The 14047-nt window shown below is 40.8% G+C and overlaps 1 long non-coding RNA gene across 1 annotated transcript; it reads right to left on the reverse strand.

Moving 5' to 3' along the window:
- Positions 1–8138: 8138 nt before the first annotated feature.
- On the reverse strand, positions 8139–12235 carry LOC133132314 (uncharacterized). The gene is made up of 3 exons (XR_009709117.1): positions 11929–12235; positions 11444–11510; positions 8139–8412 (listed from the first exon to the last, which is right to left on the reverse strand). It is a non-coding gene; the product is annotated as an uncharacterized LOC133132314 (long non-coding RNA).
- Between the last annotated feature and the right edge of the window lie 1812 nt (positions 12236–14047).

The following is a 14047-nucleotide window of genomic DNA, read 5'->3' on the forward strand; positions in this document are numbered from 1 at the left end:
ATCTATATTTTATCTGGTTTTATGAAACATCTGCTTTCAATTACAGCTGTCAGTTTTCAGACTAAAACTAACTATTTATATCAGTTTTGTTGAACATATCGATTAACTTTTACATGAGACAGAGCTGTATAACAATCTAATGTATCATTCGTATTAATACACAATCGTTATGCTTGTGTAGCTAAAACTATTAAAGTACTTTTGATCAAGCAAGGACATTATTGTTAAGCTACTGTTCCCTAAGTAGCCAAATGAGCACTGAGTGGTTTCATGGTACACTAGCCTACAGCTCTTTGTCCATTCCTGACACTACATGCCACAAAGCATTATTTGAGGAAAGCTAGTGAGTAGCTAGGGGTTGCCTATGAAGCAGTTACTTGAGATCACACATTATAACTGAATATACAATTGTCACGCTCTGCTTTCCATGCCACGTTTCAGGGTGTTTCTGACTATCCTTATTATTACCGGGTATATTCTATATGTAGTTTCACACTAATCTTACTTGATCACGTATTTATCTACGCTTCTAGATGATCCCTGCACTGTTTTGTGTTGCATGTATTTCTGCTGTTCCCTTACTGTCTCTGTCGTTTTAGATATTATTCTTATTTTTTCCCTTGTACAGTACTAACCATTATTAATCAAACTAACGCTAGACCAGAGTAGTTATAAACCAACTAATCAATTAACATGCCCTTCATTATTCTCACCTGCCGCTGCTCCTCCATTCCTAATTACTAACACTTATTAACCGTGTTACGACCGGCATTCAAGCAGTCAAACAAAACATGGAGACCAGACCAGGAAAATAGATTTTAAGAGTTTTATTTGGCAATAATGTGTTTGTCTGAATGCGTGTCAGAGTGAATCAGTTTAGGGGTGTTTGAGTGTGAGTGCAAGTGGAGTGTGGAAATCCAAAATAACAGAGGAAGACAACCAACAACCAACAACCAACAACCAACAACCAACAACCAACAACCAACAACCACTGTCAAAAGATCAGCACGGTGTGAGAAATCACTCCCCTGAGCATCTGGGTGAAACCATTTATCAGGGTTCTTTCAGGTGCAAACACCCAGTAAAAAAATTGGTGACTCATCAACTAATTTTATCCAATCAACCATTAGGGGAAGGGAGGGATAGCACACAGCACCGCTACCTGCTGGACGACAGCAACAACCTCAGCTGAGGAAGACCAGGCATGGTCGCCACAACCGACTAACCTGAGATCAGCGTAGATCAGAGGTCACCAACCCTGGTCCTGGAGAGCTACTGGGTCTGCTGGTTTTCGCTGTTACTCTGCACTTAATTGATCAATTAGAGCAGATGATTACACAGCTATCTCACCTCACCTGGTTACCTGGGACTCAGCAGGGTGCTGATTTTAAGGTGAAAACAAAAACCAGCAGACCCAGTAGCTCTCCAGGACCAGGGTTGGTGACCTCTGGCGTAGATACTAACACATTAACCAATTACCCACTAATCATCCCTCATTCAGTATCCACTCCCATTTCCTACCTGTTCCTAGTGTTATTCCCTTTGCATGCTGGTCACTTCCATCTGCATCTTGTTTCCGCTTAATCAATGACCGTGATTCTAAGCAGCTGTCCACTCTGCTACTTAAGCTCTGTTCTTGCCAGCACTCATTGACAAATCGTCCTTCTTGTGCCTTGATATTTTTGAGCGGTATGCCTTGCCGAGTTTTGATATTCCTGTTTACGACTTTTCTTTGTCCCGCGACTATGTCTTCTGTCTGCCAGGCTCTGAACCCTGTCTGTTTGACCACTGCTTCTGCCTGCCTCCGCTGCCTGCCTTCAGTTTGACCCGGCTTGTCAAAGACCCCTGCCTGACTTCTATTACCCCGACCATCAGCCTGTTTCAGACGCTTCTCCTGGATCGCCCTTCTGCACTGCGCTTCGCTGATTGTTTCTTCTGGTTTTTGACCCACGCCTTTGTGGATTGCTTACTCCACTGCTTGACCCTTGCATGGACTTGATTTTGTTGTGCTTTGTGTTATGGCTGTGATTTAAATATCCTGTGGGAAGTTTACCCTATACACTGGTCTGTGTCTGCATTGGGTCCACCTGCCAAGCCGGGGGACGCCACAACAGTGGCTTCAAAGTATTTTCCACTTTGTGTTAGATTTTATTTCATAAGGATAAAATTGCCATTCTTGCCCATCAATCTAGCCACAATGGAAAAAGTGAAAACAATTTTTGTGTATTTATTTATATATATATATTCAGATGTCTTAATTACATAAGTATTCAAACCTCTTGCCGTAGCACTCAAACTTGTGATCAGGTGCATTTTGTTTGCTTTATCTTTCAGATGTGATATTGGAATCCATGTTTGGCTAATTGAATTGATTGGACATGGTTTTAGAAAGGCCCATACCTGTGTATATGGGATGCAGGAGTAACAGAGTAACAGGCTAATTTATGGCACTGCCGCCTGGATCAAACACATGATTTGGCATAAAAGCCAGGGAGACGAGCCTATCAGGGAAGATCGCACTCGACTTCCCGCACTGTGCATACTTTGTATATGTGTGTAGCGAAAGCAGGCTGGGTAAGACTATGTCACTCTATTCTTTTTATCTTCAATTTGTCTTTTCGTAATTGACTGTGTTATTCTACGCTAACTGCCTACCCGTCTGGAAATAAATTATTTTGTTTGTAACTTGCGTGATCTCCATGACTCTAATTCATCTTGTACCTTTTCAGCCTAAATTACAACTGAATATTGAGGGGGACAATGGGGACCAAGGACTGACCGATCGGCAGTCCCTTGGTACAGGTGATAGTTCTAAGCTGTGAGGCCAGCAAGTTTCTGCCAACGTAAAGGGTCGGCTATGCACGGCTCTTGTGGTTTGACGCAAAGGGAACCCCTGGGCGTTACGGCGCTGGTTCCTGTCAAATTATCTCTAAGGAGCCCAGTTAATGCTACGCCGACCTGGGCTCACAACTATCATGACTGTGTTGCATGTATTGTGTTGACTGGACCCTCAGCCTCTGAGTTCTACACCGAACTGAGAGCTTGGTACCCATGTGATAGTTCTAAGCTGTGAGGCCAGCAAGTTTCTGCCAACTTAAAGGGTCGGTTAGGCACGGCTCTTGTGATTTGACGCAAAGGGAACCCCTGGGCGTTACGGCACTGGTTCCTGTCAAATTATCTCTAAGGAGCCCAGTTAATGCTACGCCGACCTGGGCTCGCAACTATCATGACTGTGTTGCATGTATTGTGTTGACTGGACCCTCAGCCTCTGAGTTCTACACCGAACTGAGATATTCAGCAATAATGTTAAATCGCGAGAACATATATTGAGTAATAGTGGCGCAGGTACGAGTCGAGTGTAATCACTCCCGAGGTTCGCGTAAATTTCAAACCCAAATTTCTAAATTATATATCTTAAATGGAGTCAGATAAACGAGTGGAACGAGAGTAACCACTAAGCTTTCAAAACGGCCCCGTTTACGAACGGAGAATATTAGGAATTTTACTGATCTGTTTCAGGCCAGTTGTAAGCGGGATATGGGGCAGGTCAATCCATATCCGACCCGTGGCAACAGACCCAGTATATTCCTAAACATAATTGTGCTCTGTTCGTGTGCGGAGGATGATAATTAAAATCTTTCATTCAACAGCCAGGAAAGAACACGTCGTCCCTTCACCTCCAGCTATTCCCTCATTGGTCTAGCTGTGCAGGTTCTACAACCTGGAGGGGTGGTCAAATCTGGAATTTAGACCCCCACCCTTGGGGGTTGTTAAGTAGGGAAAATTAGATGATTACCAGGAGAGGACGTGTAGGTTTTCCCTTGAGTTACTGAAACTATGGTTTATTAATCTCCATTTGGTATGAAATGTATCTCATCCTATTCCTTGATTTTACCAGATCACTTCCATACCAAACAGATTACCCTTATGTTTTATTATGTTGCAGTTATCATGGAACTTCCCTCCTGATTATCCATTTTACATGCAATTCCTGTTACCATTACATAAGACCTAATGCAATAATACAAGGATCACATGGACAATGTTTTCAAGGTTTTACCGGGTCAATTTACTATCTTAATAGCTGTTTTGAATATTTAATCTAGGAGAGCAGTCACCGGTGTAATGACAGCAGTGCCCAAATGAGGGCACTGCTGCATTGTCCGGAGTCTTCCCCCTTGGAAGTGACCAGGTATGGGGTCACAGGGAGGTCACCAATGTTCTGGAGGATTCTTTTCCCATGACCCAACTGCCCTTGGACCACTCATACATCTTTCCCTTATCTTTGACCAGAAACCCCAGCTCTCAGGCCCCTCACAAATGGCAGCCCTTCCTGACCTTAACCACTACGCTACAAGCCGCCCCATCATATCTATGAAAGCTGTAGTTGGGAGTTTTCATGATAACTGCATTATGCTGTAAATCTGTATTTGTGCCTCTCATGGTAATATACCTTTTGGATAAACCTGATTTGGGTGAAAGGAAAGGAGACAGAACCCCAGATTGCTTGGTTTCTTCTCCTTATCTCCGAAATCCAGGCCTTAGTTCTTGACCCTAAAAGTGAGTCACCCATCTGTAATTTACCGCCAACCCCCACCAGGCAGTGGTCAGGGGGCTAAAACACATAGCTTCTACAGAGACAGCTTTTGCCCAGTTTCCCCTCGGCTCCTGAATGGTTATGATATCAAAGGTAGACTGTTACAAAAACTAGACCATTACACCAGTCGCACTGAACCAATCAGAATAACACCAAACATTACTATATTCTGACCTGGGATTATCATGAAACATCTTTATGCCATCTCCAGTATTCCTGTGCTCTAACCTGTAAGGAATGTGAGAAAAGGGGGGCTCCAGGAATCCTTCTCTAGCTCTCCCCCACAGGCAGGTGGTGGGGGCTAACAATGCATGCTCCGGGAGGGGGAAGTCAGCAAGCTGACCAGCGCATGAGACCAAATGTTACTTATGACTGGCTTACAGTAGATTTCAAGACAATTGGCTCCATACTAAAATATGACACAGAAAAAAATTCTGAAACGGTCACAAGGCATCTTCAAGAACTGGCAAGCCCTGGCCAGTGAGAGGCTGTGTTTCACTACTGTCTTCTGCTGTGTTGTTTCAAAACTACTATATAATGCCATGCTAATGAATATCCAAAAAAACTAAACAAAATATGTTTGCTCTTGGTTGATTGCCCTCCTCTTAAGTTTAGTTTTTGAATGCACTTGTATTCTTGAGAAAGGAGACACTTATTCACAGGAAGTGCAAACCATTAACTTGTGCAACACTCATTGTGGCAATAAAACTTCTCAAAGAGCAAGGATCTCAAACTGAAATCCTGGAGGGCTGCTGTTTCTACTGGGGTTTTTTTTTCACATGCACTGCACTTAACTGCATACTTTAAGTCACTGATTTCAGTCTTTGTTTCCAAAGCTCAAATTGGCTGCGGAATGAGAACACAATAGAAGCAGAGACTGCAGGCCTCCAGGACCGGAGTTTCATACCCCTGACATACTGCAGAGGAATCAGGAATCAACAACCCCAAGGACATACAGTAAGGGTTTCATACTGATTACACATTTGGTTTTAAAGATCAGCAAAGCAGAAATAAAGCGTTGACTGCAATTAAAAGAACTTTGTTTATTGGATAGGTCCCAGGGAAACAGCAATACCCAAGAGCAATATCAGAGCCATTTTCCTCAACTGAGGTTTCTGCAAATCTGCAACTAATGTGAGTGTAAGAGCACTGAGCAAACATAAGGTCATTGGTCCAAGTACATGTTCAAAGGACAACAGGTTATTATACAAACCATATCATGTATAAAGTGAGAAACATTTTAAATGGATATAAAATACAAAGCTCAACTGCTTTTCTGTGACAAGAGGACAAGCACAACTATACCAAAGTAAAGTTTATGCATACTATAGTATATACAATATTAAATGCAGTAATGGTGTAATGAAAGAACTGTTCCAGTGATGATTTTTAAGCAGTGCAGTATACCAGGAAGAAGCAATAATATATGCCAAGAGCAGATTCAATGAGAGACACAGCAAAGGATTTTCTTATATCTGTCTCATTGTATAAGTGCAGTTGGTGAAGACACTTGTGTCCACTGGGTTTTCACTTGCAGCTTCTCCCTTTTGGACGGAGCAGTTTGTTTGTTTGTGGGGTGGTCTGAAGCATAGTGGTTAAGGTAAATGACTGGGACACGCAAGGTCGATCGTTCTAATCCTGGTGTAGCCACCATAAGATCCTTGAGCAAGGCCCTTAACCCTGCATTGCTCCAGGGGAGGATTGTCTCCTGCTTAGTCTAATCAACTGCATGCCGCTCTGGATAAGAGCGCCTGCCAATAATGCAATGCAATGCAATGTAAAGTTTTGGTAAGCCTATTGTTTTGTCTAAATCTCTTTTCTTTTTATTTCTCTGCCTTTTTAAATTTCTCAGTCAATGCTAATGCTTGACTCTCATTCATGCAACTCTGGTCCTCAGGTTAAGGACCAGTAACAGATTCCACAGGAAACCAAAAGCCTAGAATCAAGACTATACACTTTAACCTCAAATTGTTCGTTTAATTTCAAATCCAATGTACTAGAGTACAGAACCAAAAGAACAGAAATTGTACCACTGTCCAAATACTTACGGACTGCACTGTATTTTGAGGGCACAGTAGTTTCAGACATGGCCACAGTCTGTTGTTAGTACACTAGAGTAATGGCTGATGAAAATGGGACTTTGTAGTAATCATATGTAAATATTGAATTAATAAATAGTTATTTCAAACAGTAATAGTAATTTGTAACTGCATGTGTGCATGTGTGTGTTGAGCAGTTTGGATACATTTTATTTCTGTATTGCTTTAAAATCCCAATATTGTCCTCGGTATATTTGACCGTACAGTTTCGCACAAAACAAGAATATACACACTTATATATCAGACATTAGCCACATGTGATATTTCAGAGAAAAAACTAAGCTTACTGATGTTAGATCCAAAAACGATGATCAGTCCAACAAAGACTGTCCCACTCACTATTGAAATTATATGCAGATGTGCAACAAGTGCAATGAAGAAAAGTTACATATTTATGCCAATTTTTACTTAAGATTAACCCCTTAACACAATTTTAAAAATATCAAATAAAATAGTTACTATTCTTGAACCCTTTTGACCACAGGAATAATCCTGGTCTCTTCTGAAAGGTAACCCTTTGAGGTTAGTTTTCCAAGAGTCGGAATTACTCCAGATATTACTGAAACCATTACAGGAGCTCAAACGCAAGAGTTTTTGTTTTTTTTCTCACTGAAAAGATTTTCTGTTTTTGACTGGATACAGATTATTGTAGCTGTGGCTTGTGTGCTGAGAAACACAATGGAGCCAAGTCACAACACTGGACAAAACCCCTTTAAAATGTGAAGACAATATCACCAGGAATGAGCATTCTGAATTGTTTTTCTAATCTAATCTTCCAAAATTACATTTGCAGTCTCCAAAAGGACACATGGAAACTAATAATAATACTGTTTTAAACATGTTTTTTTATAAAGAGCTGCAGACTGAGTAATTGACTTGAACAGACCTTTGAGCATATGTCTCTTCTCTCTACTGAGAGATAGAGTATAGTTGAAAGTGATGGGCTGGCTGGAGTGGTTGACCCAGCAGGTGAACACCTTATCCTTAGCGTGCTCTGAAGACAGAGACAGGGACGTGTTGAGACTGAAGGTGCCGCCAATGTTGGCAGAGCGTGTGGGCGTGACATTGAGGTGCTGTCCATCACAAAGCCACCTGGGTAAAAGCTGTGGGCAACGCAGGTCCACTGGACCCCTCCACCTGGGACAGTCGCAGTGGGACGGGCTGCATACAGGACAAGACAGGGAGCAGGGAGTGGGTTAACCATGGCAGATCATATAATATTCAACACCACTACCAGTACTACATTAGTAGTACTGAATATACAATATGGTGAAAATAGCTTTAACAAATTATTCTGTTTTTTTAAGAATGATAAATGTAAAGCAATGACAAATAGGTAGTGGTTTCATTGAACATGATTTTTGCTTACCTGTTAAACAGATGTGGTGCTGTTTTGTGTTTTATTTCGGTCGGGCAGATACATTTTCAACACTTCACAGGTGTATATATCAGAGTCATTTATCTGGAGCTCTGGTATACTTGCATATATTGCTTTTGTCTCATTATTCCACAATATACTGCAACGGGGAAAATTTCCCCACCATTGATTATTAATATAATTTTTGGTGCAAACTTTTGTGTGTTTTGACCTCATCAAAGTTACAGAAACAGCTTCAATTTGATCGAAAGGGAGAGGACAGTGGATGTTGACTTTGTCCCCTCTTAGTCGTGTGAGCATATTGAGCTTCTCTGCTGAGCATGACATGGTCTTCCCAGCTGCAAAAGAAGAGGCCAGACTTGAGTAACCAGTCCAGGACTCATTTTTTATTATTTGATAGTCAACCTCAAGATGATCCTTGAATACATGTGACTAGTTCAGCAGTTGCAAATATGGTTAGATCACAAATGAGTATACATAAGTTGGCAGGACCAAGTTTACAACCATTAATGATGCATATTCTGTTATGTACCGCTCTGAGAACCCAAACGCAGACCACAGTATAATCCAAAAATCGTGTTTTATAGTCCGAAATCGTAGCCAAGAGATCCAATACAAAGACAAAAACGAAAGGCAAAAGAATAGTCGAAAAAACAGGCGAGGGGGTCAAAAATCCAGAAAATCAAAAGGCTAAAGTACAAGAGGACGAAGGCAAGTATCAAAACCAGAAAACAAAGCAGAATGTCGAAAACCAGAAAATCAGAAAGGCAAACAAAACAAAAGGGCAAGGCAGGCTCGGAAATCAAGAGGCAAAGGCGTGTCTATCTAGAATCTCAAGAGTTAGGCTTACAAGGTATTCGGCACTAAAACTGTTCAACGTTCTGACAAAGAACAATGCAGAGACTGAGGTTTAAATACATGAGGGAAGGTGACAATCTAGGCGGGGCTGGGAAAAAGGTGGGCTAAACAAATAGACAACAGGTGGGGAAACATAATAGGGTAATAACATAATAACGGGAGGGAGACGAAAACGCAGACTGGATGCAAATAACAAAACATGTAAAACATACGGCTCCGGATTAGGGAGTAGACATTTGCATAGTTTGAAGACGTAGTGATAGTTAGAGACAGGTGCGAACACTTCGCTGAAACTAAACGAGTAATCAGGGATAGCATAGGGAGGCGGAGTTACAGAACAGTGCAGAAATACCAAGAGATTGGTGAATAAGTGCTCAATAAGTGTATTTGAACAATTTTAAAGGACTGATATGTGCAAATTTTGGTCATATTTATCAATTTTCATTATTCCAGTATTGTCACATCTGACCTATTCTGAAAATTTAATCGTGAAATAATGTGTCATAGACGATGTCCTGGTGCCAACTCAGTTTTAGTGGATTTTGATGGGTTATTATTATTCTATTATTTAGTTTTTAGACCTTATCTCAATACCCAGATGCAATTGTATGCATGTCATTAGAATGAGGTTCTAAGACAATTTAGCCTTAATTTGATTAGTATGTAAAACCCCACGCTAACCCAACGACAGAATTTAGCGAGGGCTGAAGGTATCAGCGTGCTCGTCCTTCTGGTGTTGCTGAAAGAATACTAGTAGGGTTAAAAATGAGTGGCCCCTATGCAGACAGTCTAGATCAGCCAATAAACAAACCACGATACAAAGGCAGTAGTACCACTCTGCCTTCCGCTCTTTACTGGTCCGGGCTGACCCAGAATCTCCACAATAGGGCCAATAGATTCACCTTCGTTTATCTGACTCCATTTTAGAATAATAATTTAGATTAGTAATCCACATTAGTGGATGTCGTATTTATAATTTTGACTTGATCGCTATAGGAATCCTGTACTGAGATTTACTCTCCGAACAGTCCTCTGCTGGTACCACCGCATGTCACATCGCGCGCAATGTGCACGTCTCACGAACTGACTAGCTATCTATAGTCATCAGAGGTCGCAGGAATAGCTACTCTTGGGTATATCTGTTTACAGCCTAGGGACCCAAGCAGACCAACCTAGCTACGGCTGTGCTCGACATGAATGAACTACCATGCGGAGGCGAGGGATTTACCAACATAGGTCTACGGGTGCTATACGCTGTGATACATTCAGTGGAAATATTCATCCTCCCTAGACCAGTTCGAGGGGGTAAACCAAGCATTCCCTGTATAACTTTAAGTGTCAGTAAGGAAAACCAAACAGATCAAGTTTTAACAATTTTATTTTACCAAGCAGGTTACGTACACGTAATTACATACTAGTTCCAAATCAAAAAACATTACAACGGAAACCAAATTACGGAGTCTTAAAAGTCATACCTGGTAATAAAAGCTGCAAACGGGAGTCTGGCTACAGACACCCTGTACGTAGAAATTACGTGCACTATGTGCACGGGAGGCTGATTGCATTCTCCCAGATTGCTTAGTTCACTGTCCTTAAATCCTAAATCTGGCCTTTGATGTTAACCCTAAAAATGGGTTACCCATCTGTAATTTGGAGCCATGCCTCCCCAGGAAACGCAGGGGGGTTGAGGCACATGGCTTTCACTGGGGCAGAGCTCCACACAGTTTCTCCTGGTTGGTTATGATGTCCAGGGTTTGCTGTTGCAGAAATAAAACCATTGCACCAGTCGCACTGAAACAATCAGAATAATACCAAACATGAATATTATCTAAACTGACTTTGTCATGAAACATCCAATGCTGTACACATCATTTAGTGACTGAGTAAAGAGGGAGAGAGCAATAAAGGGGGGTTCAGGAGAAGGTCAGGGCCTAACAGGCCGTGCCCTCTGAAACCTTCCCGTGCCGTAAAGGATGTTGCCCTGTCGTAACGAGTTTTACGGCTGGAGGCCTGAGTCTTCCCCCACAGGCTCCTGCCCGTATGGGTGCGGAGAGAGTGGGGGTTAATGGTGCACGCTCCTGGGTTAAATTACTTTACAGCCACATATTCCACAATACCAGAGGAAGCCAGCAAGCTGACCAGCCCTGAGTGAAAATGCCAGATCTTACAAGTATATCAAATTAAACAACAAATGTGTCATGTGAATATGTGTATAATATGCATCAAAATTGTGAAATGACCTCACAGATCACATATTGTCACACTCTAGAAGTTTCATATATAAATGTGGTCTTTGATGTTTTTTGTTGTCTGCATCACGGTAGAAAATAGCAAATTTCAGGTTTACAAACATTTCAAAAAGAAGCATTTGACAGTACATTTTTGATATTTAGAATATTTTCATTACATTATGCTTGAAACCATCTTTGCTTTACAGAATTTTCTACATGTGCCTAAGACTTTTGCACGGTACATTAAAAGTAAAAATCATGAAAAGTGCTTTAGAAGTACCTGCAAGCATTCCAAGGACAGCCGTCATTAAACCCTTTAAAATCCAGGTCAGACATGGTCTTTTGGTCTGTGGCGAAATAGGAAAAAAACAATGGATTAGGAAAGGAGCCAATAAAGATGATAATATAATGCCTCTTTATTCAAATGATCTATGCCTATGTCTGAAATTAAAGACCTCAGCTGCAAAGTCAGTGTCATTATGATTGACCATCAAATACAAGTACGCAAATTATAAATATAGCTGTCTGACACAGTAACGCAACTGAAACAACAATTAAAATTGCCATGAAAAGGAAAGTCTCGTCTTTGCATGCATTGTATGCCTGGCAGTGTTCCTGTACTACATTTTGTTGTGCTATGTTGGCATTTAAGCTAACATGACTCCATGCAAAGCTATTTTCTGAAAAACAAGCAGCTTTCAAGAGTTTGACAGAAATATTTAGTAGTCTGAGGTAAATAACAGTTCAAATATACGCAATACTCACTTCCCCCATTCTACTGAACAGAGTAAATCATCTCCACGAACTGCATGTAATGACCTTCCTTTTTACTCAGACTGAAGGTGTCAGCCCTGCTGAAGGTGTCAGCCCTTTCTGTGGAATGTGTCATGTGGTCAGAGTTTCCTCTCAGAAACAGCAGCTCGGGGAAGAAGTTGATTCAATGCCTGCAACAAAAACTGTGCAACACTCCTTTTTTCTTAAACATTCATATCTTTTTTTGTGCTTTTCTTTGAAAGAATCTTAGTATGCTATTTTATAAATGCACTTTGTCTCCATTGATTTATTTGTTTATTCCCTGGCAACCACTGGCAGTGACATGCCATACGGTTTAACTTTTACACGGACACCCCCACCGCTCTAGCTTGCATCTGGCTGATCCCCCAAGCCACTTTTCTCATGAAGTCACCAAGAAGATAATGTGTGGAATGCAATGCAAAATGTCCTTGCCTGAGAAAAGTCAAGCTATTGAAATGATATTGTGAAATCGGTGGTTTTGGTTTGTCAGTTGGTGCCGCTCTGGTACTGACTGTCATGACTTACATCCCTACAGCACAAGATGGTGCGTAATCGGGCCGCACCCAGATAGGTCTACACAGCACAATCCTCAGTGCTGTACCTAATAATAGGGACTGTGTGCACTCTGATAAGTTGTGTGAGTTAAAATCATGCTCTCAGATGATTTTACACACAACATTTTGCTGAATTGGGAAGGTTTCTCCCTTCATACTGTATAAGAGCAGGTCATCTGGTCAAACATGGGCCTGTGCCATCCTCTCATAATAAACCAACTGCGCAGTGAAAAGAAAAGGCTTTTTTGCATGTTGTCCTGAGCTCTGTATGACAAAAAAACATATTGCAGTGAAGGAAAAAAATATGACATTCCAAATTAGGAGAGAAAAGGAATCAACATATTTTTGTATGAGTAAATTGTGCTGCAATAGCATGGGACAGACAGACTAAACTTGATGAATTGTGAAAATAGTGGGAAAAGAGAAATAGTGGGTGATTTAACAAACAGCTATTGTCAGCAATAAAGCAAATAGTATTGGATTTTGTTTTCGCACATTTTTTATGACAATAAATACGTATGAACCTTATGAAAGCATAACATATGAAAACATTAAGGGTGAGATGCTGTCTTCACAGGTGAAAATGTTAGCTGAAACTGTTACCATTCATCAAAGATTGTTTCATCATTAACATTTTGTACAGACAGCACCTATATCCAAAATGTAACATTTAAAGTTTTTAATTGCACATAAGCGAAAAATGTAATATCTCTCCATTGTCATTGCACTGAAACCTCCCCCATCAACTAACTGTTTGGCAGTTGGGCCAAGCTAATAATGACTACATGGTGGAAAAGATACCCATCTATGGCCTCCTGCATTTGTGCTGTGGTCAGAAGGGGTGTGTGTGTGTGTGTGTCTGTATATATATATATATATATATGTCTATGTACGTCTGTATATGTGTGTGTGCATGTGTGTGTGTGTTTTTGCGTAATAAGAATATTCTATAAGCACATTCTGAGAAAAAAGACAACTGCTTTTATCACTTCATAATGTCCTGGCATTCAGTTAATATGTCAAGCTATATGCAATGTTCATAATTAACATGAGATGATAGTGCCATGTTTCAGCTCAGTGACATCACAGCCAACAAGCCAAGGTTTACTTTATCACATCCGCAGATTCTTTTTTTTTTTTTCATGTTACGGTACCAGAAGGAAAATAGCTAATCATAGACCTATGAACAAATTAAAAAGGACAGCTATGATCATACCGACAAAACAGAAAAAAATCACTTTTATGACATCATAGGATCCATAAAAATAATATCACATACATACTTTTAATTTCACTGCTGTCATCTGGTATAGAGCTTGTTCATTCATGCAACAGAAATGTACAATCATGTTGCAGCAACTAAATGCATAGTCAAGAGGTTCAGACCAAATGTCAGAACGGTGAAGAAATGTGATCTAAGTGAGTTTGACTGTGGAATGATTATTGGTGCCAGACAGGGTGGTTTGAGTATCTCAGCTAAAACAGCTAATCTCCTGGGATTTTCCACACACAACAGTCTCTAGAGTTTGCAGAGA

Source organism: Conger conger, chromosome 7 (assembly GCF_963514075.1).
Source record: "Conger conger chromosome 7, fConCon1.1, whole genome shotgun sequence".
NCBI classification, from domain to species: Eukaryota; Metazoa; Chordata; class Actinopteri; order Anguilliformes; family Congridae; genus Conger; species Conger conger.